The sequence below is a fragment of the Canis lupus genome, chromosome 23 (genome assembly GCF_011100685.1).
Source record: "Canis lupus familiaris isolate Mischka breed German Shepherd chromosome 23, alternate assembly UU_Cfam_GSD_1.0, whole genome shotgun sequence".
Taxonomy (NCBI): Eukaryota; Metazoa; Chordata; class Mammalia; order Carnivora; family Canidae; genus Canis; species Canis lupus.
Genome location: NC_049244.1, coordinates 52,181,205 through 52,207,084, shown reverse-complemented (window position 1 = coordinate 52,207,084; position 25,880 = coordinate 52,181,205). Strand labels below are relative to the sequence as shown.

The 25,880-nt window shown below is 33.1% G+C and overlaps 1 protein-coding gene and 1 non-coding gene across 2 annotated transcripts in view; both read right to left on the bottom strand.

The window, feature by feature from the left end:
* LOC119865448 (arginine and serine rich coiled-coil 1) overlaps positions 1 to 25,880 on the bottom strand; it is a 396,620-nt gene that overhangs the window by 242,933 nt on the left and 127,807 nt on the right. The window lies entirely within an intron of this gene.
* Positions 20,705 to 20,813, bottom strand: LOC119865486. Its single transcript, XR_005377313.1, has one exon. It is a non-coding gene; the product is annotated as a U6 spliceosomal RNA (small nuclear RNA).

Sequence of the window (25,880 nt, the reverse complement as noted above, 5' to 3'; positions counted from 1 at the left end):
GAGGTCATGAGGGTGGATTCCACCTATTTGGATTAGTGCTCTTAGAGAGCAAAGCTTTCCCTCTTTTCACTATGTGAGGATATAGGAATAAGGTGGCCATCTGCAAACCAGGAAAAGGGCCCTCACAATACACCAACCATGGTGGCACCTTGATCTCATATTTCCCAGCCTCTAGAACTATGAGAAATAAATGTTTTCTTTTTTAAGCCATCCATTCTGTGGAATTTTATTATATCAGCTGGAACTAACTGCATCTCTTCTGGCAGAAAATTGATGTAAAATGGACTTGAAATGTCTAAGTACAAACTGTAACACTGGTAGAGCAACTGAAAATTAGGGAATCATCTATAGAAGAAAAGCAGACAGAGTAAGTTCTATCTCAACCTAAATTCTTGGCTGGCAATCAAGAAACAAAATAGGAACAGAATAGACCACTACAATGAACCAGTCTCAAAAAGCAGCAGTGAGAAAAGATAACAGTATATAGAGGTATCAGATACTGCCTACAGTGAAAGTAAGGAAGTTTGCAGTTTAAGATAAAAGAAGGACAAAAACAAAACAACAGAAAATAAAACAATACTCCCCTACAAGAACACAACTGAATCTAGAGTGGTTACAATGTTCAATTTTTAAGTAAAAAAATACTACACATGAGCACTGGGCGTTATACTATATGCTGACAAATTGAATTTAAATAAAATTTCAAAAAATACTAAACATGCAAATAAACAATAAGGTGTGGACATATTAAAAAAAAAGTGAACAGAAACTATGAGTAAACCAGAGATTAGTTTTAGCAGGCAGAGATTTCTTGACAACTATCACAAATTGTTCAAATATTGAAGAAAAAATACTGTCAATGAATGAAGAGATAGGAAATCTCGGTAGAGGTATGGAAACTATTTTTTTAAATCAAATTCTAAAGCTTAACATATTGAAATTTTAAAAATCACTAAATGGGATCAAAATAAGAAAGAAAACAGCAAAACAAAGATCAGTGAGCTTTATGACACATTAACATAAAGTTATCCAATCTGGAGTACAATGAGAAAAAAAAATAATGAAAATGAACAGGACCTCAAGGGATCTGTGGGACAAAAGTAAGTGGTCCAGTATATAAGTGGAATACCAGGAAGAAAGGAAGAAATGAACATTATTTTAAAAAATAAATACCCAAAAAAGTTCCCCAATATGGTGAAAAAAAGCTCATTAAACAAGTGAAATAAATACAAAACAATACTCCCACATGCCTGATAGTAAAACTACTAAAAGCCAAAGATAAAGAGAAAACAGTAAAGAGGTCAGAGAACAAAAATAAATTATACAAAGGAATGATTAGAAGACTATGGCTAACTTTACATCAGAAACTATGAAAGCCAGAAGACACTGGAACACCAATTGAAATGAAAGAAAAACTTGTCAGCCAAGAATTATATACAGAGGAAAACTATCAATCAAAACTGAAGATCAAATAAATATACTATTTCCTTGAGTAAGCAGAATAAGTTAAAGTACAATAGAATAACTGAAAAATGTGCTTTAATGGGACAAGTTAAAGATGTAATGTCTAGTGTAACAACTAAAATGAATACAAGGAAAACAACAGGTTTCAAAACAATAAAGAAATTTAAATTAAATACTAAAACTTATTTGAGTAATAAGAAAAAAGAAGGCAAGGAAACTAACTTGAGAAGACTGATATATCCCTATGTTTATTCTAGCATGATTTATAATAACCAAGATATGGAAGCAACCCAGTGTTAACAATAAATGAGTGGATAAAGAAGATGTGGTGTGTGTATGTGTGAATATGCATATATACATATGTACAAGAGAATATTACACAGCCATAAAAAGATCTTGCTATTTGTAATAACACAGATGAACCTAAAGAGTATAATGCTAAGTAAAGTAAGACAGAGACAAATACTGTATGACTTCACTCATATATAGAATTTAAGACACAAAACAAATAAACAAAGCAAAAAAGAAACAAACCAAAAAACATACTCTTAAATAAAGAGAACAAACTGGTGGTCACCAGAGAGAGGTTGGTGTGGGGGGCGGGGGAGAGAAGAAAGAAAAGAGAAAAGAAGAAAAGAAAAGAAAAGAAAAGAAAAGAAAAGAAAAGAAAAGAAAAAAGAAAAAGAAAAGAAAAGAAAAGAAAAAGAAAAAGAGAAAGAAAGAGAGAAAGAGAGGAAGAGAGGGAGAGAAAGAAAGAAGAAAAGAGAAGAAAAGAAAAGAAAAGAAAAGAAAAGAAAAGAAAAGAAAAGAAAAGAAAAGAAAAGAAAAGAAAAGAAAGAAAAAATGTCACAAGGAAAACAAGAGATAAATACAACCATATCAAAAATTACATTAGATAATAATAGACTAAACCATTCAAATAAAAGGTACAGTCAGAATGAATGTATTTTTTAAAAAAGACCCAGACATAGGCTGTCTAAAAGAACTAAAAATTTAATATAAGGAACAGACTGAATGGAAAAATTAAGGAAAAAAAAACTGTACTATGCAACTTGTAAGAATAAAAAAGCTAGAAAAGAAAGGTTAATATTCAAAACAGACTTCAGGGAAATAAGCACTACTACAGATGAAAAAAGGACAGATCATAATGATAAAAAGGTTAGTACATTTTTTTTTTTTTTAGATTTTATTTATTTATTCATGATAGTCACAGAGAGAGAGAGAGAGAGAGAGGCAGAGACACAGGCAGAGGGAGAAGCGGGCTCCATGCAGGGAGCCCGATGTGGGATTCGATCCCGAGTCCCCAGGATCGCGCCCTGGGCCAAAGGCAGGCGCCAAACCGCTGCGCCACCCAGGGATCCCAAAAGGTTAGTACATTAAAAGGAAAAAGATAAATTCAGAATCTTAAGTGCAAAAACTGACATATGTCAATTTAACAAGGAAAAAAATTAATACTCATAGAAGACCTGAACAATAGTACCACCACATTAATCCAATTGATATTTATATAGCAATATACCCAACAAGTACAATATACTCATTGTTATCTGATCAACTATAGGAAAATAAATCTCAAAAGATTCAAAAGACTGTCTTATGAAGTATACTTTCTGAATACAACAAAACATCAATGAAACATCTATAAAAGACCAAAATATCTAATTAAAAACAGTGCTAACAGATAAAGTCTTAAATGTTATTAGAAAGAGATCTAGTTTTAGTGATCAAAATTTCCTCCTTAAGCTAGAAAAATAAGATCAAACTAAACCTAAAGTGAATAGAAAGCAGAAAAAAAATGAGAGCAATGATGAAATAGAAAAAAATTAAGTACAGAGAAATGAGCTTTGTGTTTTTTAAAAAACAAAAGCTGTAAATTTTGATAAATCAACTGTGAAAATCATTTGCTTAATGGCACAGTAATCATACCATAATGGTTATATATTGATAATAAGTAGATATTAGTAAGAGAAAATGCAGAGATCAGTAAAGGATCCATTTTTTATAAGTGGATTTTTGCTACAGTAATATGGTATCAGTGGAATTCAATGAAGAAAGAAAGTCCTACACATGAAAAAATGCTCTACATCACTCATCATCAGGGAAATACAAATCAAAACCCCAATGGGATATCACCCTACACCTGTCAGAATGGCTGAAATTAACAACTTAGGAAAAGATGTTGGGTAGGTTGCAGAAAAGGGGGAGCTCTCTTGCACTGTTGGTGGGAATGCAAACTGGTGCAGCTACTCTGGAGAATAGTATGAAGGTTCATCAGAAAGTTAAAAATAGAACTACCCTACAATCTAGTAATTACACTTCTAGGTATTTATCCAAAGGATACAAAAATACTGATTCAAAGGGGCACATGCATCCCAGTATTTATAGCAACACTATCAATAGCCAAATTATGCAAAGAGCCCAAATGCCCATCAACTGATGAATGATAAAAAAATACACATACACATATACAAAATGGATTATTACTCAGCCATCAAGAAGAATGAAATCTTGCCATTTGTAAGACATGGATGGAATAGAGTATATTATGCTAAGGGAAATAGGTCAGTCCGAGAAAGACAAATACCATATGATTTCACTCCTATGTGGGATTTAAGAAACAAAACAGATCAACATAGGGGAAGGGAAGGAGAAGAAAGATAAAAGAGAGGGAGGCAAACCATAAGAGACACTTGACTACAGAGAACAAACAGGGTTGTTAGAGGAGAAGTGGGTTGGGGGGATGGGCTAAATGGGTGAGGGGGATTAAGGAGGGCCCCTGTGATGAACACTGGATTATGCGTAAGTGATGCATTACCAAATTCTACTCCTGAAACTAATACTACATTATATGCTAACTAACATGAATTAAATAATATCCTGGAAGAAAGAAACAAAAAAAAATAAAAATAAAAATAAAAATAAAAATAAAATAAAATAAAATAAAATAAAATAAAATAAAATAAAATAAAATAAAATAAAATAAAATAAAATAAAATAAAAATAAATAAATAAATAAAATAAAATAAAATAAAATGGAAGGAAGGAAGGAAAGGAGGAAAAGAGGAAGGCAGGGAGGGAGGAAGGTAGGTAGGCCAGTTGGTCCTAGAGTAATTGGCTATCTGCATGGGAAGCCAAAAAAAAAAAAAAAAAAAGTCAAAATAAATCATGGATATAAATGTAAAAGTTCAGCTTATATAAAATTACTAGAAGAAAATCTTGTGACCTTGAGGCAGATGAAGTTTAAGCAAACATCAAGATTGAAAAATTAATAAATTAGACTTTATCAAAATTAATAGCCTTTACTCATCAAAAAACATAGTTTAGAATAAAATTCAAAATGGGCAAAAGATTCTAAGAATAAAAGGGAATACACTCTATGCTTCTCTCTGAAACAATCACAAAAACAACATAACCAAAATGCTTTTTAAAAATGGTCTTTAAGACACTGTGACTCCTGAGTTATAGGACACAAACAAATGGAGGCTAATCACTACAGATCACAGCACAGGGTGGGAGAACCCAGGTGGACCCTAGCAATGTCCGGATTTGGAGTCAGAGCTGATATTCCATGGACACTAAGGCAACTAGAATTCATAGGATAGAATTCAAGGGAGGAGACAGTGGCAGAGACAGAACTGTGAAAATCAACTGAGATCCCCCTCTTTGTGTAGTCAGCAAAGTACCTAATAGTGCATGCCTGCAAATAAAGTACAACAGGCAAAAGAATAAAATGTTTAAAAAAAAAAAAAAAAAAAAACAGACAAAAGAAAATACCATCCCAAAGCATCCCAGAGAACTAGAGATCAGAACCTGGTGCTCACACAAAGTGGGAAAGAATGCCATTCTAACAAGCCAGACAGGGAAAACTCATAGCTCACAAGGCACTTGTGAGAATATTCATAAAGTTCATACTTCAGTTGTAAGAATAGTTAGCACTAGACTGAGTACTACTCTAGACGGAACTACCATACCATAATATAGCAAGATCTAAGAGGACCAAACTTATCTCCAAGGAACTTAACTGCAACCCAGAATAAAGCTTGAAAATATTGACAGGATTGCAAAAATTTCCAGATAAATCCAGAATAATGGTTGGAAATTTCAATTCTTTTCTCTTAATATATGATAATACAAGTAGAAAATCAGCAAGGACATAAGAGAACTGACTACACTATGAATCAACTTGACCCAATTGACATTTACAGAACACCCAATAGAAGAATAAGCAAAATATACAGCTTTCAAAATATTCATTAAAATAGTACATATTCTGGGCCATCAAACATCTCGATAAATTTAAAAGGATTCAAATCATACAAAGTATGCTCTTTGGGGCAATGAAAGTAAATGAGAAATGAGTTACAAAAAGATATCTAGAAAATCCTAAAGTATTTGAAAAATATCACCGTTTTAAAAAACCTGAAAGAATAAATCAAAGTGAAATTAGAAATTATTTGAATTGAATAAAAATGAAGACACAACATATCAGAATCTATGCATGCTCCTAAAGAAGATACATAGTACTAAGTGCTTCTATGAGAAAAAATGAAGGGTCTTAAAGCAATGGCCTCAGCTTATAACTTAAAAACTTTAAAAAAAAAAAAAAGGAACAAATTAAGCCCAACAAAAGCAGGAAAATGGAAATAATATAGCCCAACATGGAAAGCAATGAAATAGAAAACAGAAAAACTACAGAGGAAATTAATGAACCTAAGAGCTGGTTCTCTGAGGAAAATCAATAAAACTGATAAAGCTCTAGCCAGACTGATGAGAAAAAAAGAAATAAGAAACAAATTATCAACATCAGGAATAAAAGAAGTATCATCAGTTTAGATTCTACAGTTACTAAAAGGATAAAGTAAGGGAATATGAACAGCTTTATGTCTATACATTAAACACCTTAGGTGAAATGAACTAATTCCTTGAAAGACAAAACTATCACAGCACTCAAGAAGAAACAGAGAACCTGAATAACAGTATTTCTCTAATTTGTTTACTGATTTCTCCATTAAAGAAATTCAATTTTTAGTTAAAAACCTTTCTGTAAAGAAAAATCCAGGCTAAATTTTTTCACTACTGAATTTAATCAAACATTTAAGAAGGAAAGAATACCAATTCTACACAAACTCTTCCAGAGAATTAAGAAATAATACTTCCCAAGTAATTCTCTGAGGCCAGCATTACCCTGATGCCAAATATAGTCAAGGGTATTATGAGAAAATAAAACTGCAGACCAACATGCTTCATGAAAACAAATGTAAAAATTCTAAATATAATTTTAGCATATTAAGTGCACAATATATATAGAAAGGATAACAGACCATAACCAAGTGGAATTTTCTACAAGAAATACAAAAATGTTTTACATTTGAAAATCAATGTAATTCACCACATTAACAATTAAATAAGAGAGAAAAGATCATCTCAACAGTCACAAAGCATTTTACAAAACCCAACACGTATGTCTAAAAAAAAAAAAAAAGAAAGAAAGAAAAAACACTGTCAGCAAACTAGGACTAGAAGGATGTTTCCTCAACCTGACAAGAGGAATTTACCAAAATCCACCAGCTAACATCACACAAATTGGCGAAAAAGATTACTATCTGACTAATATCAGGACAAAGACACGGATATCCAAACTTTCCACTTCTATTCAATGTTGTTTTTTGGAGGTTCTAGTCTGAGCAGTCAGGCAAGAAAAGAAATAAATGACATCCAGATTGGAAAGAAATAAAACTGTCTTCATTACAAACAGTACGATTGGCATCACACAAATGCCAATTTGTGTGATGTTAGCTGGTGGATTTTGGTAAATGTCTCTTGTCAGGTTGAGGAAACATCCTTCTAGTCCTAGTTTGCTGACAGTTTTTTTTTTTAGAAATATATATATATATATATAAAATCTTTATTATATACATATATATAATTTACAGTACCAAAGGCATGGCTATGAAAGAATAAATTAATAAACAATACTTCACCAAAATCAAACACTTTTGGGGAAGACTGGGTGGTACAGTTGGTTAAGTATCTGACTCTTGGTTTTGGCTCAGGTCATGATCTCAGTCAGGGTCATGAGATGAAGGCCCACCTGGGGCTCCGCACTCAGCACAGTCTGCTTAAGACTTTCTCTCCCTCTCCCTCTGCCCTTCCCCTCCACACTTATTTAAAAGATTAAAGACTTTTGTCTTCAAAAGCCACTCTTAGTGAATGAAAGAAAAGCTACAGCATACATCTGATACAGTACCTGTATCTAGAACATATAAAAACTCTCCAAATTTAATAATAAGGAAACAATACAACACAAAAATAATCAAAGGATATAGACAGATATTTCACTAAGAAATACATATAGGTGGCAAATAACATTGAAAACATCCTCAACACCATCAGTTATCAGGAAAATGAATATTAAAGCCATAATGAGCCACTTCACATCTATCAGAATGTCTAAAATAAAAGAGTAACATAAGGTGGTATTGATTAGGAATAACTGGTACACTAACACACTGCTGGCAACATGGTATAATGGTACAACCACATAGGAAACAGTCTGGCAATTAAGTTAAGCATAAACCTACCATATGATCCAGCCTTTCTACTGCCAAAAAGAAAAGTATGTCCATCCTGAACACAAATTTTCATAGCAAGTTGTTTTATAATAGTCAAAACTTGAAAACAACATAAATTTCCAGTAATAGGTAACTGGGATAACAAACTGTTTCATAAACATACAATGGCATACTATTCAGCAATAAAGAAAAATATATGCAACAATGTAGATGCAGTATTAGAATAATTTGCTGAAAGAAATCAGGCAAAAAGAATACATACCGTATTATTACATTTATATAAAGTTCTAGAAAATATAAACTCATCTACAATTATACTAAACAGATGCTTGTGGGGAAAGAGCAAGGAGAGAGGGAAGAAGTATTATAATGGAGCCTGACTAAGCCTTTGGTTAGGAAGGACAGGTTCGCTATCTTGATCGTGGTGATGGTATCGCAGGTATATACATAAATCGAAAAATATCAAGTTGGATACATAAAATATGTGTAGTTTACCAAACATTAATTATACTTCAGTAAAACTTTAAAAACAGAAGAAAAATTTGACCAGACTCAACACAAAAGTAGACACACAATGGCCAATAAAGAAAGATAAGATACTCAACATTATTTAATATCAGGGAAATGAAAATTAAAACCACAGCAGCATGCATCTACAAATCCATTACAAAGGCTAAAATTAAAAAGAACAGCAATACCAATTGTTGGTAAGGATCTGGAGAAACTTCAAATCTCATATACCACTCATATAAATGTAAAATAATACAACCCCTTCAGAAAACCATCTGGCAGGTTCTTACAAGTTAAATCTAAACCTTCCAAACAAGCCAGTTGTTCACTTTCCAAGTAAAGAAAACACAGATTCACCTGAAGAAGATTGTATGAATGCTCATAACAGCTTTAGTTACATCCCAAGCAGAAAACAACTCAAATATCTATTAACAGATGACAGTAAAAACAAAATGTGATCTATTTATACAAAAGTACATTACTCTTCATTCAAAAGGAGCTAACTGCTGAAACAGATGCAACATCATGGATAAATCACAAAATCATAATGTTGAGTGAAAAAAGCCAAACACAAAAGAGTACATAATGTATACTGTGATTCTACTTATATAAAATTTTAGAAAATATAAACTACTTTATAGTGAATAATTATTAGCAGTCATCTAAGGCTGAGGTAGAGGGGAAAATGGACTACATAAGGGGAAGTGAAAACAGTTATGGTGATGGAATAATTCACTATATTGTATAAGTGTATATCATGTTGGTTTTTAATTAGTCCTCTAGCATTTTGGGCTCTGCAATGTTAGCAAAAGTAGTTTACTTTCTTGATTTTTCTTAATGAAGTATTACTGGCATTTTTTATGGGGAAATTTCTTTGTTGAATGGGTGGTCTTGTACACTGTTAAGAGTATCCCTATTTTTTTCTCACCAACCACTATGATCCTATATATTCCATCATGTATTTCACAAAAGGCCCAAATGCACCAAGTGTGATAAACTTAAGCCTAATAAACTTTTATTAATCACATTTGGCAGTTTCTATACAATGATACTGACCAAAAAATAAAATCAGTAACAACTAGATGGGAACATACAATCAAAGAGGTCTTGTCCTTAAAGAACTAATCCCCTTAGCATTTTTACTTTTTACTTAAAACTCTCACCATCAAGTAGAATACCCAGGAAGGTGTAAAAAGAAAGAAATCATTCCTTATTCATTTCTCACTCCTCATCACTAATGACAGTAACATTACTTAAATAAAAATATCATCTTCAAAGAAGACATGAACATTTATCTTTTTGTTCCTTTTTCATAAAGACAGTAAAGAGGAAATGAAAAGTGAATGGGAGACAATAAACAGTATTAATATTTTCAAAAGCAGAGGAAATAAAGTTACTTACCAATGCAATGGAAATTAAAAGTCAGTAAGAGAGTATCATGTCAATAAATTTGTAACTCAGGTAAAATGAATTTGTCAGACAAATTTCTAGGAAAAAAATCTTACAGAAACTGATTTAAGATTAAATAGAGAAAAATGAAAAAAAAATAATCTGAATAGTTTAAAACCCCTCACAATGATAATACTAAATTGTATTATAGGCTAGTTCTACCAAATATTCAAGGAATATATCATTTCAATCCTATAAATCATACTAAGAATAGAAACTGATGAACCATTCACCATCACATTTTTTAATAGACTTTAATTTTAGAGCAGGTTTAGGGTCATAGCAAAATTGAGGGAAGGCACAAAGTTTTCCCATATGTCTCCTGCTCCTACACATACATAACCTGCCCCACTATCAATATCCCATACTAGAGTTCTCCATTACATTGACAATGCTAGTATAACCTTGATATTAAACTTGGAGAAGGAAAGAACAATTACATGCAAATCTCACCCAGGAAGATAAAAAATATTAATAAACAAACAAACCAAATGAATCCAGCAATATATACAAAAAAATAATATACAATGAGTAAGTTGAGTTCATCTCAGGTCTGCAAGGACAGATTAATAATAGAAAATCAGTTATTAGTCACACATTCCTAGATTAAAAGAGGAAAACTGTAAAATGATTTCAATTAATGTGCAAAAGATTTTGATAAAAAGTATATAAATGATTTCTAAAAAAGCTTATCCAATAAGGAATAGAAGGAAATCTTGTCAAATAGGAAATGATATCTACCAAAAACCAAAAAGAAAATTATTCTCATTACATTCTCATTCTCTTATTCTATAAATATTAGCAGAATTCCCATTCAAATCCCAAACAGGACAAAGATACTGGCAATTAATACAATAAACATACAAAGTAGACAGACATAAATTCTACAATACTTGTAAGACCTATTTTTTTTTTGAGATATTTTAAAAATACTAAGTGAATAAAGAGGTATACTATGTCCATGGATGGTAAAATATAATATCTTGTGGATACGTGTTCTCACCAGATCTACAGATTCAATGCAATTCCAACTGAAGTACTAACAAGTGTTTTTGTAGAACTTGACAAACGGATTCTTTTACATGTAAGAAAAAAGGTCCAAGCAGTAAGCATAAAAGAATAAAATACCTACAAGATTTTAAATTACAAAACTACGATTTATATAAAAACATTAAGAAATTAACAATCCATAGGAGGAAATATTCACAACACATGTCTAATAAAGGAACTGAACACAAAATATATAAGAAATTTCAACAACAGTAACAAAAACAATCTTTTTTAAGAAACAGATAAAATACTTGAATAAATACAAGGGAAAATGTACAAATGACCAGTAGTAAGTGGGACGCCTGGGTGGCTCAAGGCCTGCTCCTGGGATGAGTCTCGCATCAACAGTCCTCCCCCACCCCAGGGAGCCTGCTTCCCCCCTGCCCCCACATCTATGTCTCTGCCTGTCTCTCAGGAATAAATAAATAAAATCTTAAAAAAAAAATAAAGCAAATAATTTTGCTAATGTTATTAGGAACATTCACTGAAAAAGAAAAAGATATATGTATAAACCTTAAGTTAAGATTCTGTGATAATTTCAATTTAAAATAGTATGAATTCATGATTTAGTGTACCATATTTTATTGATTTTAAGATGTCCATTTTGAATATTATTTTAATATATTTGTAATGAGGATACATTTGCATTAGACGATATCTTAAAATTAATGGCAGTGGTTTTTTTTCTTAGTAGTACATAAAATTACAATTGATGACATCTTAGATTCAAGGAAACAGTATATTTATTCTCTAGTTCTGTCCACTGACCTAAAGAAATGCTATCCTTGTAGCATCATATTTTGATTTCTAAATATCATTCTTGACTAAAAGGAGCCAAGGTTATTTGGGTATATGGTTAATTCCTGGCTCTAAAACAAAAAATTTCAGTCTGAGACTGAAACAAATATAAAAAAATATTTTAAAACTAACAGGGAAAAAAAATAAAAATAAATTAAAAAAAATAAAACTAACAGGGTCATGTGTGTAGGACATAGGAGCCAATTTGAAGGGATTCATACTGATGAATAAACTTGCTACAATTTGAGCATAAAAAAACAACAAAGTAACTTTTCAACTCCGGTTGAAATATGTTGAATATAATTCCCATGAATCCTTACGATAAGAGAAAGCAGAAAGCAAATCAACTGACTACTACTACAGGGAACTATTATACTAACTCTTCATTTTAAAAATTGGTTCTCTAATGGAGCTTTCATTAAAAAGTATCCAATGTCTACAGATATTTGATATGTATATCAAAATATAGGCCATCCGTGTATAGCAACTTAGCAGGACTTATGTTAACTAGGACATTTGAGAAACAGTGATTAAAGGTTTGTACAAGAAATTTTCAAGTTTATCTCTATTTTCCACAATTTCTGTCTTAATAACATACCCGAAGTCCAGAATCCTCAAGTGAAGCAAAACAGAACAGGTTGACAAGAAGTAAAAATGGAAACAGGAAAACACAAGCTGCATCCTTTTGACTAAATACGCTGTATATTTTTCCAAAATATGCATCATCAACAGACTAAAACAGCTCTAAATAATGCTTTTATATTTATATATAATACCTTCAGTTAGAGACCTGAAATGTCACTAGATCTTCACTTATTCAGAATTTACATAATCATTGCTATCACAAGGTGGACGCTAAATTTCAGTTTCGGATGGTCAGTTTAACCTTTAAATCGCCTGATCATACTCTGTCTTCATTCTCAAAACCCCAAATTAGCAAACAAGCCACAATACAATATATGCTATAGCATAGGTCTTCTGTGAATAGCTGGGATCTTCAACTGCTTCAGCTGCAATACAAGCCATTGAGCCTTGGCCAATATAAGCCAATTTGAATAATCAATATGACAACCTTATTTTTCTAATGCAAACAGGATTGCTACAGTAAGGTGTCTCACTGCCACATCACAGTCATGGCCTCTTTTAACCCCTAATTAGATTGAGGCGATTATCCCTGCTCTTCCTTACAAGTGTACAGCTTGGATAAGGGATGACAAAAGCTATCTGCCACTTATTCAGCCTTTGCAGACAGCAGGTTATCCAGGGAGATAGAGAATAAAATCAACAAACAATTGTTATTCATATCATCATCTAAAGTGTTAAGATAGTCACAGTTTCCATACATGCCCAGTGAATATAGCCCAGAGCATGAGGTAACTGCAGACTGCTTAAGAACATCAGGGTTACACAGATGGAAATTCATGGTGATGTTGGGGAATTATGTCTAAATCAAATTCATTTGCATAAAAAGAAATGATCAGGGATTTGTCTTTTGTATATAATATATCAAGATTTCATTATGTTTCTCTTCATGAATTCTTTGAAGCTAAATTTTAATATTGATTTTTCTAAACACATAGCATTTATCATGAAAAGAATGCCAAAATTAATGGTTTGCAGAAACTTAAATGCATTAAGATTCAATTAAAATGCTCTTAAATATAAAACAGGAAACTTTTCACCATGCTACTACATGAGTTCTTGTATTATAAATTTAGATGATCAAGAGTTATTTCACTAACTCTGTAGATTCCAAATGTTTTTCTTTACTCTTGTAACAGTTTTTGAAATTTCGGTCATCACTTCAAACCCATTATTAATAAGAGAACTGTGGTCACAAGAAAATAATAAAGAGTAGTTGCAAAGACACCAAACTGACAGTTCCTTGTAAGTTTAAGCTAACTTGAGGACAATATAGGAAGCTGGGCCCACTGATAAGAAAAAATTTGGGGGGGGAATATCTGCATCTACTCTGATGATGATAAAATCACAGCGGAAGTAGTAAGATAAGGAAATGTTGAAAAGGATTTCATATCTTTTCCTTTCCACTTGCAAGAGTCAGTAGGCGTCTTTTTTTTAAGGTCATAATCAGTGTGCTAAAAGAAAAAGAATGAGAAAGCCACAATCTTTTATATTGAATTGTTTTATATTATTCATTCAGTTAACCAACATTGTTGCCTTTAAAGCAGCCAACTGAGGTACCAGACCCAAAATTCATCAAATGTCAGTCCAAGAACAACTAAACATTTTAAATATATCCACTGGTAGCAAAAAATTTGTCATATAAACATTATTTCTGCACATAACCATGAGTTAGTGAACCCAGATTTTCATGGAGATAGAGTGCTGTGATTACTTGGTTATCAGTGGATCATTTAACCAAACTGCATCATGACAGTTTAATTTAGTGATTGCCAACCAGGCTGAGCAGTAAAAGATTATCTAAAACTGTGTGCCTTGTTCTCCGGACATAAGCTGAAACATGACTTCATTCTTAAAGTTGAATACCAACTCAGGATATTGGGCAGGCCTTGAAATCCAAGTCATAATTCACTTCTAAATGTGTCTCCAGAGCACCATTGTTAGATAGAGAAACCTAAAGCTTCTCTCCCTCTCTCTCTCTCTATACATATGTACCCATGCTATGTGTATATATTTATTTTTTTACACATTTGCAGTCAATAATTTCATTTTAAACATCTGATTTTAACAAACATGCTCTTCTTATAGTATCCCATATATTTATTCATTTATGTAAAATGGACTTGATAAGAAAAAAATGAAATCAATTGTCAAAAGATATGGGAATACTTTACTAGATATGATTAAATTTATTAACCTTCATTTATTTAAACTGAACGTTAAAATTTGAATTTGTTATGATTTTGTTTCTCTAATCCACTTCTGATCTTTAAATATATATATATATATATATATAAAATATTACAGCTTCCAAAAGTAAACATAAGTCATACATATCTACTATAGATTTTAGACTAAAATATTTTAATAATTTAGTAAACATATGCTGGTAAAATTGCATAACGCCAAAGTATAGTAAACAAAAACATATAGACATTTGTTTTCAATTACCTCTCTATTTATATACAGTTAAACCATCAGTGCTAAAACTCAAAAATATTAAAAGGGAAAGTAACGACAAATGACATTTTAGTGAATAAGTAAAAAAACAACTTCACTCTTCTGGTCTTATTTTAATCCATCTTTCTGCGTGTTATTTTACTATTTTTTAGTTTTCTTTGTTCTTTCACTTGGAACTTTTTATGTGCTTGAGGTTACTAGCAACTCTTTATTAAAAGTACAATAAAGAACTAGACCCTTGAATAATTTGAGAAATGTAAAGTGAAAAACTAAATTATAACATATAAAACTATTGATTTTCAAACTTTCTTCTGCAGCTCAACTTTATACAAAACTCCAATATTGTCAGCATATCTCAATAATATTCCTACTCAAAAGAAATAATGCATTATTGGTTTTTTGTTTGGATTAAAAACCATGCAGCATACTGTAAATTTAATAACATTAAAGTTGAGGACAATAAATAAAAGGTCTATGGTCCTTATCCAATTCTAGATTTCTAACTAAAGAGTGGCATGATGGCCACAGGTTAGGTACACACATCTGATCAGAAAACTAGAAAATGGTATCTTTGAAAGCAAGTAATTTACTCAGGATGTGAGATTTAATATTTTCAAAGCCATTTCTAGATAAGAATAACTAATTATTCTTCGTCTTTATTACAAATAAACAAGAAACAGGATAACAGATTGAGGTCAACTATAGAAAAGCATTTCTAGAATGTGTTAAGTACTTGAATAGATTGCTAATGGAGGTTGGAATTCTCTTATGTCAAGGACTTGAAAAGGATACATTTTAATCTTTCAGAAATAGATTCTCTGAAAGCATAGTAAAGGACTTGCGACAGCCTTTCTCACCTTAAAATAAAATTCTTAAAACCATGTATTTATGGAAGATCATGCTTTTGTATTTGTTTCATTTAGAAGTTAAAATTAATGTAAGAAGAGTGTATAAATAATGGCATATTCCAGATGTGATTTGGTACGGGGCTAGAAACAATGGGGATAATATACAAATGTGAATACAAACAGGGCTCAGCACTACATGAGAAGAGGAAGAAAGCATTAAAACATGAAACTAGGGGATCCCTGGGTGGCGCAGCGGTTTGGCGCCTGCCTTTGGCCCAGGGCGCGATCCTGGAGACCCGGGATCGAATTCGTCGGGCTCCCGGTGCATGGAGCCTGCTTCTCCCTCTGCCTATGTCTCTGCCTGCCTCTCTCTCTCTCTCTCTCTCTGTGTGACTATCATAAATAAAAAAAAAAAAAAAAAAAAAAAAAAAAAAAAAAAAAAAAAAAAACCTGAATCTCTTAAAAAAAAAATGAAACTAAAAAGATTAAAATTCCACATCTTAACAACTCCTCAGGTAAGTTACAAAATGCAGTATCATCTACCAATACAGTCTATAAACAAACTATAAGGAATCTCAAACAAATCCAAGTTTAAATGAACGCCTCTGAAACTGACATAAGTAGAATGATACAAATCTATTATTTTTTTAATTTAATTTTTTCACCAATATTAAACAAAAAGCCAATTTTCTTTTGTTTTGTTCCCCAAATGTGGAACAGGTAATACAGAGAGAGAAAATATAACAAATAATTTATCCAGGCAAGAATGTGTGCCTTGGAAATCTGACCACCATAACAGTTCTTTTCATGATGCCAGATCAAGTTACTATCACCAATAACGGAACACACCACCATCCTGGGAGTCCTGACACAGTGCTGAGAAGGACACAACATTACCTCTGTGGTATTCCTGAATCTAATTATTAGGAGACATTAGAAAACCCAAATTGAAGGACATTCTATCAAACAAGTGGCCTATACAGCTTTAAAAATGTCAAGATCATGAAAGACAAAGAAAAGCAGAGAAACTATTCTACGTTAAAGGAAACTAAGGACACTGTCATGACAACCCAGTGTAGTACGTGACTCTGGGCTGGACGGGGTGTCTTTGATGGAGGGAATGGGTGGTTGACATGCAAATAGGAAGTTACATGATGTAACCAGGACTATGAACTGTGGATCAGATACTCTATCAAGGTTAAATTTCTTGATATTGATTATTACCGTACTGTGGATATGTAAAAAAAAAAAAATTCTTATGGAATACATACAAAAATATTTAGGCATAAAGGGACTGATGCTTGCCACTTGCTATCAAATGATTCAAGAAAAAAGCACGTTGAGAGATAGAGAATTTGATAAAGCAAATGAAATAAAAATGTAAACAACTGGTGAATCTGGATAAAGTGTACATGAGAGTTCTTTTCTTGGAACGTATTTGTAAGTTTGAAATTATGTCAAATAAAGAGCTGCAAAAAAACCTTAATTGGGTATATTAATTCCTCTTCAGTACTTTCAGTTCCAGCCAGGAACTTACCTCCTTCAAACCTGACAGCAGCAGAAAACAAAAACAAAAAAAACACAAAAACTTCACATTTAGTAAGCAAAGAAAAGCTACCCTTTAAAAATATATACATATACCACATAGTCCTAAAGCATTATTTACTATATTTATTTTTTATTTTTTTAAAGATTTATTTATTCATTCATGAAAGACACAGGTTGAGAGAGAGGCAGAGACACACAGGCAGAACATCCCAGAATCACGACCTGAGCCAAAGGCAGGCGCCCAACCACTGAGCCACCCAGGCATCCCTATTTACTCCATTTAGAAATCTGGAACTTATAAAACTATTTGGAAAACACAAAAATAATTTTAAAAGCCCATATTTTACTATTTTCAGTATTAAAACGTTTTCATCTGATGTTAATTTGACAAATCCTATAACCTGGTGTTTTAGGCATCCCATTCCTGAGGTGATGTTAACTCAATAATTTTTTTCCAGGAATTTTATCAATAGTGATATCAGAATTGAGATACTATGAGGGAAAAGTCATGGCATATGATCTAAAAAGAGAGGATCACCCCTGCCCATTAACTTCAGAATAAAAGAAGCTAAAGCCATCCAGATACAAAGTATACAGTTCCTAATGGTTTACTTGAACTTCATATAAATAGAGCTCTGAGAATGGAATTAGCTTCTTGGGATAGCTGATGAACAAATGCATGAACATCTGTCTGTGCTTTGTTATAACACAACAATAAGTAGGTCTGAAATGGCTTCACTGAAGCACCAGAAGACTTACTTCCTGGGTGCTCAGCCATCCTTTCATTAGATCTGTCAGTATCTATCCCTTTTGGTAACAGTTAAGAAAGAGCATCATTAAATTCCCTATAGAAAGGGTATTGTATTCAGAAATAACAAAGTAAATTTTCCATTGTTCATGGAAAGAAGTACCATATTATACTAACTGTACTAATTATTGATTTAGTCAATAAATTTTCGGCTAAGGTAATAATATTTTTTGGTATATTAAAAGACACTTATTCACTGCTAGGGGTGAGAGAAGAAAGGGGAATTCATACTACCTTCTCAAGGCACAAAATGACAATGTTTGTTAACCTCATAAAAACCAGTATTCTTTGACCCATCAAGTTCTCTTCTAGGAAATTACAAAAATATAAAAAATATACACAAAGATATTTATATACAAAATATTTCTGCATGTATGTACATATATATGAACATGTATCTATACATATATGTATATGTACCATATTTATGTACAAGAATATCCATTATTTCAATAATAAATGAAAACAGCTTACATGTCCGAAGACACAGAATTATTAAATGGTTAGTATGTATCTATACAATGCAAAGTATGCTACTCTTAAAAATGGCAACATAATAGATTCATACAGTAGTACATCTGTTAAATTTTTCAATAAACTAGGAAATTATAGACATATGCTAAAAACTATATAAATTATGGAGGGTGTAACCAAGTGTTGCACCTCATTTGGAAGGACACTATTCTATTCAGAAGGCTTTGGCATGTTAGGCCAGGAGACAACAACCTATAGTCCTTACGTTAACTTGGCCCCACTACCTGCTTTTGTAAGTAGAATTTACTGCAATGAAGACATGCCTATTCATTTATTTATTGTCTGTGGCTGCTTTTCACATTACAACCACAGAGCTGAGTAGTTTTGACAGACACTATAAGCCCACAAAGCCAAAAAATATTTACTATCTGGATCTTTATGGAAAAAAGTTTCTGAACCCTGGTCCAGAAACCTAGCCCATATTTCTCTCCAATGCTTTCCAAGTTGCCTTTCAATTTATTGAATTATATGACATGATCATAGACTAAATGGTTTCCAAACTATCTTTGCATGTGCGACAAGAGAGTAAAAGGATCTCAATCCATCCACTCACCCCAGCCAAGGGGGAAAAATGGACCAAGTAAAGGAGAAAAAAGGAAAGAACAGAAAGGAAAGAGGAAGCCAGGGAATAAAGGAGGGATAAGAAAAGTCTGAAAGCCACTGATCTACTTTAGGGACGGGAGGAGGAAAGGAAGAGAAGGAGACCCTTATTTGGTAAATGAGTTTGTATTTAGGAACTGAGTTTGTACTGGAACCCAATCTCTTAATATACAGCATGTATATTATATAGATATATTCTGAATTCTCAATTGGAGGGGGAAGAGCAGACAAATTTTTAGATGTTAAAATGATTTGTGGCTTTCCAGAGCTCAACTCAACTCAGGAATCTTATTTCTTAGTATTTAATTTTGTTAATTTCTCGCTCATTAAATTAAGTGAAAATTGATTAAATTGATTTAAAATTTATTTTTCTCCTTAGGGGCACAATAATGAAAAAAAAAAACCTGGAGAACAATGGTATATAGAAAATATCCTTCAATCTTAAGTTCCCTTACACAAAATGTTAAAAGGCTCTTAATTACTAGTATACACATTTTAACCCATCATTTTTGGTTCCAGTATGCACACGGTACAAATCAATCCTGTTATGAGCCAGTCCAGGAGGAAACTCCAGGTGGGTACAGAAAAGGGAAGGAAAGTAAAAGAGCAAAAAGAAGGTTATTGCAGTGAAAATGTGCAGAGGAAAGTAAACTCAAGACTCAGAACTATAGAAAGAGGACACTGAGCTACATGTTACATGATGAAGTTAGCAATGTAGGCAAAAGCATACATAACCTTACATAACACCAGGCTTAGGGCACACAGATTGAGAAAGACCTCACTGATAATCTCAGACATTCAAGTTATTTGTTATCTATTGAACAACAGTAGGAACCAATGGATATAAACAACTATTAGCACTTCAGTGAAGAGAAATGGAAAGTTTTTAGTATAAATGGATGAAAATGGCAACGAACGGTTATGCTAGCTATTAAGCAGTTGCCTCTGCCGTGTATCTATTACAGAACTCTGTAAATGGCATTTTTCCTTTGCCAGCTAGCTCCCTGTTAGGTTCTGCTAGGCAGAGGTGTTGGAAGGAAGTTGAATCATTCCAGAAAGTGAGGAGGGCGTCCCTGTTTTACTTAGTGCTCCTATCAGGGCTGCCCCAGTAACAACCCTTTACTCTAGAGAAATAACTCCTTAGTAGAATTGGTTCCGATTTCTATTGTCCTTGTTCTCTTCTCCCAGAACCAGACCCATCACACTCCCTCAGAGGCCAGCCACCAGCAGCAGCCAAGCAGCATCCCCTTCCAAAAGTTCAGCTCTTAGCTCTGTGGAATCCATCCTACCAGCCCCTGAAGTACCAATACTAGTAAAGTAACACTCGCTCTTCGCAGGTCTGGGTCAAAGCTCTGCCTTTCTCTGAGATCCTAAATCCTAATAATCCCAACCTCTTTCTCCCCCTCCTAAAGATCCTGGAAAAAAAAATGGAATGTGTCATGAATCTGCATGTCATCCTTGTGCAGGGTCCATGCTATAACCTTCTCTGTACTGTTCCAATTTTAGTATATGTGCTGCTGAAGAGAGCACCCAACCTCTGTTCTTTGTTTCCCCAGGGGCAGTACTGGATCCTTCTAATACTATCTCTGCTATCTCAGTGTTCCCCCTTTTGCATCACCCTCCCATACCTATTTAACCAATTCTCCATAAAAAATTCTATTAAGGTAACTAGTGTGGTTTCACCTTCCTGACCGGTCCCTAACTGATACAAGAGTATCAAGCAGTCCTTATTCTAGAGGTAATTAACATTCTCTCCAGGTGTTATTTTTAGTGTTTAATTTTAGTTTATATAAAAAATATTTTTAAGGACCATTAGAATGTATTCACACTTCAATCTCCCTAAATTTTTTTTCCTGTTAAGTATAAGATTTTCTTTCTCCCACAATTCTTTTTGGTTATATCTGTGAGAAAACCCCAAGAAGTCACTATATCTGTGATACTTATCCTTCATCTGTCCTATACCTTCTAATTGTGTCTAAGCCCAAAGGGATGCAAGTCTTTCTTTTTAACAAGAACAGCAAACTCTTTAATTCTGGACAGCAGTAACTGGAATAGCCAGTCACAGGTAGAGGAATGGACTTTAATGAGTTATCAAGAGGCAGCAGGTTCACTGAATCTTAAAATCCCAGAAAAATGCCCATATTTATTAACACATTTTTAAATATATATTGGAGTTAGTCACAGTGGAAAGATACAAAATGTCTAAGTACAAAACATGTACTTCAATGAGAAGAATTATTTATCCAACTATATATCTATTAACTTACAAAATCTCACTTTGATAGCCACCTTGGAAAAATACATCATTTAACCTCTGGGAGCCTCAGTTTTCTCATCTGTAAAGAAAACAGGCTGGACTAGGTCTCTGTTGCCATATATCTAACATGACAGTCTATAACATTTCTTTTAGTATTGAGGCATTGAGAGCTCAGCATCATTATCGAGAGAAACAAAAGATGGGTTTTGTAAAGGGAAAAAGTAAAGAGGTGGAAAAAAGTATCAAGATTGATAGTTTAAAAACATAATCTGAAAGAGATTCAAATACAAATGTTGGGGAATTCTTTATCTTTTTCCTCTAAGTCAAGGAAAAGGAAGAAAATATATCACAGGCGAATTACCTGGTTTAAAAAAAAAATTTTTATTCCTATTATCACAAGCTTTGAAAACATTTACTAATAACTCAGAAAAGATACTTCTTAAATTCTCTTTAAGATAGAAAACATGTTGGGGCACCTGGGTGGCTCAGCGGTTGGGCGCCTGCCTTCAGTTCAGGTCATGATCCTGGGATCCGGGATCGGGTCCCCCATTGGGCTCCCTGCATGGAGCCTGCTTCTCCCTCTGCCTGTGTCTCTGCCTCTCTCCCTCTCAGTCTGTGTCTCTCATGAATAAATACATAAATCTTAAAAAAATATATATATAAAACATGTCTTGTTTTATTTTTCAGTTTTAAAAACTGTTAGTTTTGATATTCTTCTCTCAAATTGTCTGACCACCTGTCATATTGTATAGACCATACATAAGCTTTCACAGCTTATTTATAGAAATATTATACTTAAAGTTCCAGTTAAAGGTTTATGAGATAGGCCAGATCATTTATGATTTAGTAGTTACCACTTAACATAGTGCAACTGGTAGTGTTTTTGATGTAAGGGAAATTTTTTTTTTTTTTTGTAAGGGAAATTTGGTGAAAACAACTTTCAAATTTTATAATCAATTAGAGTTGTTCTAATGTAAGCTGAGGAAAATTCCAATTCTGATTATCTGCCTTATATCTCATCCGCATTGATACAGTAGCCTTGGCAATTTCCTTCTAAAACTTTACAGTTCAACTACTTTTATACAGAAGAAATAAGAAAGGTTTTAACTTTAGAATATGGATTTAACATCTACTCCTTAAAGCAAGAAATTTTATGATTTCACAATTGAAAATATTAGGTCTTAGTACTCAAGAGTTACCATACAATAAAAAAAAATTTGCACAAGTCTATATAGCATAATTTCATTCGTGTAATACCTTGTATATTATTGTCATGAATAAATGAAAGTACACAAACCCCAAATCATGCATGCAAATGTAAACAATGGCTAATTCTGAAGAGCAAGATGCATGACAGTATGGAGCAGAGTGAAGGAGAGGTTTCACTTAATGTATTCTAAATTTAAAAAATAATTATTATGAAGCATACACCTATACTAATAATTTTAATTAAAAATTCATTTAAAAAATGAAAGTTATAGATAACCCACTGAAAAAACCTGAGCTTAAACTGAAGTAACATAATCAGTTAACTCACTTAGGCATAAATCTTACTTCAGCACCTTTTATGTGTCAGGCTCTGGGAACAGAGCCGGGTACAAGGATCCTGCCCCTCTGAAAGTGACATTCTGGTGGGAGTACTACTAAGATGGTTACACATTGTGATACATACTCAGAAGTATATAAATCTGGCATAGAGTAATGAAGTGGGGGATGGTTAATTTACATTGGGTGTTGAGGAAAAGCCTCTTTAAAAAGTTTATACTTGAACCAAGGACCTAAATAATGAGAATGAGAAGCCATACACAAAGATCCTAGAGAAAGCATTCTAGACAGAGGCACAGCGACGGCAAAGATCTGGAAGATGGAAAAAAAGTGCAGCTAGAGCATAATGAGTGGTAGGATAAGCTGGAGTACATGAGCTTGCCAAACCTTGATTTCAAGGTAAGAAATACAGTAAGAAGTCACTGTAGCATTTTAAGCAGAGAGGTGAAGGAGGATGACTAATATTTTTAAGAGATCTCTCTGGTTGCTGTGTAGATAATGGTTTGGAGGGAGGGCAAAAGTGAAAGAAAGGAAAGAAAGGAAAGAAAGGAAAGAAAGGAAAGGAAAGGAGGAAGAAAGAAAGAAAAGAAAAGAAAGAAAAGAAAAGAAAAGAAAAGAAAAGAAAAGAAAAGAAAAGAAAAGAAAAGAAAAGAAAAAAAAGAAAAGAAAAGAAAGAAGTCCCACTAAGACACTAAGCTGGTGGAAAACGGAACTGGCTTGGGCCATATCAGTGGAAATATCACTTCATTCAGGTATCAGTGCAGATAAATAAAAAAGAAAATGCTTTTTCTTTTGATGGCCTCAATAAGGTCAAACATTTTTATAGAGGATACTAAAGTAACTGAGTTGGCAATATAGATGGTGGTAGACAGAGAAAGGAATATATGCTAACAAGATTTCATGGGGTGGGTACAGCTGGTGATAATGACAAACTTATTAACTTTTTAAGATGTGACTATAGGATGGTAGAGCATGCAACTATTGATCTCGGGGCCACAAGTTTGAGCCTTACATTTGGCATGACTATAGGAGTACCCAGCTTGGAAAGGATAGAGACAAATATAGTTACAAGTGAGAAAATGGAAGCTAAATGAGGGAGAAGTAATGCTATCATTATTAGCAAATGCCTGGATACTCCGCCACTAATATCTGTTGGTCAGAATGTTTTACACAACATACACAGTATACTGTATGCAAATGAGAGTATTAAAACTGCTCTTAAAAAATCTAATTTATAATGTTCCTCTTAATAATACTATTAATCTAACCACATACCCAAACTCATTACTCCACTGAAACGGCAATGGCTTTTAGAACTTTCATGGAGACATTCAGCAACATAATAATAATATCTTAGGCAATATAATAGCTTATTTTACTATGGAAGGCAACTAGACTTAGTGTGGTGATCATTTTGCAGGATACATAAATATCGAATCATTATGTTGTACACCTAAAACTAATAGAATGTGATACATCAATTATACCTCAATCTAAAAAATAATAGTAATAATAGTTTTTCAAAACTATTTGTACACAGCATACCTAAAACAGACCACATGTTGCAAATTGTTGGAAGTAAAAGATGGATAAATCGGGTTCGTCACACCAATCTCTCACTTTCTTTTAGGTCTTACGGTATCTATAATGAAAAGTTTAAAGAAAAACTAAGTGTTGAGAATGTGGACTGGCAACCACAGTCTCAGAATCTATATTTTTGATAAAAAGTGGGCTCCTCTATTTTGAAAACCTGGCATGCTGAGCTCTATAAATTGCCTAAGGCAAAGTGATAAGCATAGGGAAGGCATCCACTTTATGAAACCTTTGTCCTGGAATAGACCCTATGAATCTTTCAAAACAAAGGAGTGCAAGTTTGCTGCTCAGGATAATACACTGAACATAAAAGATTACTAATGACTTATGAACTCCTAATATAGCATGAATCATGCCAGCAACACTAGGATATTGGTTTCAACAAATAGCCTATTTTATTTTATAAACTTCACCAGAATATTATCAACAGCAGTATTAGAAAATGGAAAGCTAATAAAATTAGGAGGCAGCATCGGCATACTGCACACAGTGTTTCTCATCGCTCTAATGCAGAATCTAATGGATGAGAGATCCATCTTTTAACTTAAAAAAAAAAAAGCAGCCAGTAAACCTAGAATAATAGACCTCCACTTGACAAAGTTATTAGAGAATATTTTGCTACCTCAATTCAATAAACTGCATTAGTGAAACCAGTTTCTTTTATAAGAAAAAAAGAGAGGCAACATACTCTGTTCTTGTGTTTTATTATAGTTCAAAAAGCCTGATTATATTAAGTTTGTTTTCCTTGAGCAATATCTGAAGTAGAAGACAACTGAAAGATTAGAGGATTATAAATATTCTCTTTCTATAAAGATGTTTTCCTAATTCTATAATAGAAGACATCACGAATACTGGATGATAGCAGACTCTCAGAAATCAACGCTTTTCCCAAACACCAGGGTGCCTACCTGCGAAAGAGAGCTTTTAATGTCTCACCCTGATTTTATTTGGTATCACGATCAAGTATTTTTCTGAGAAGTAAATGGTTATTAGCGATTTCTACTGTAGTTCCGTAACAGCAAAGGCATAATCCATGTTTAGGTGATCACTTTATGTTTTGATTCAGTTATCTGCAGGGTGTCTGCATGGTACTCTAACTATTTAAAGCCAGCAAAAAAGATTACAGCTCACACTAACTGGATTTTCACAGCTCCCTATCATTCGGCTTGAATTCCTCATGGGCAGATTAAAAGGGCCAAGGC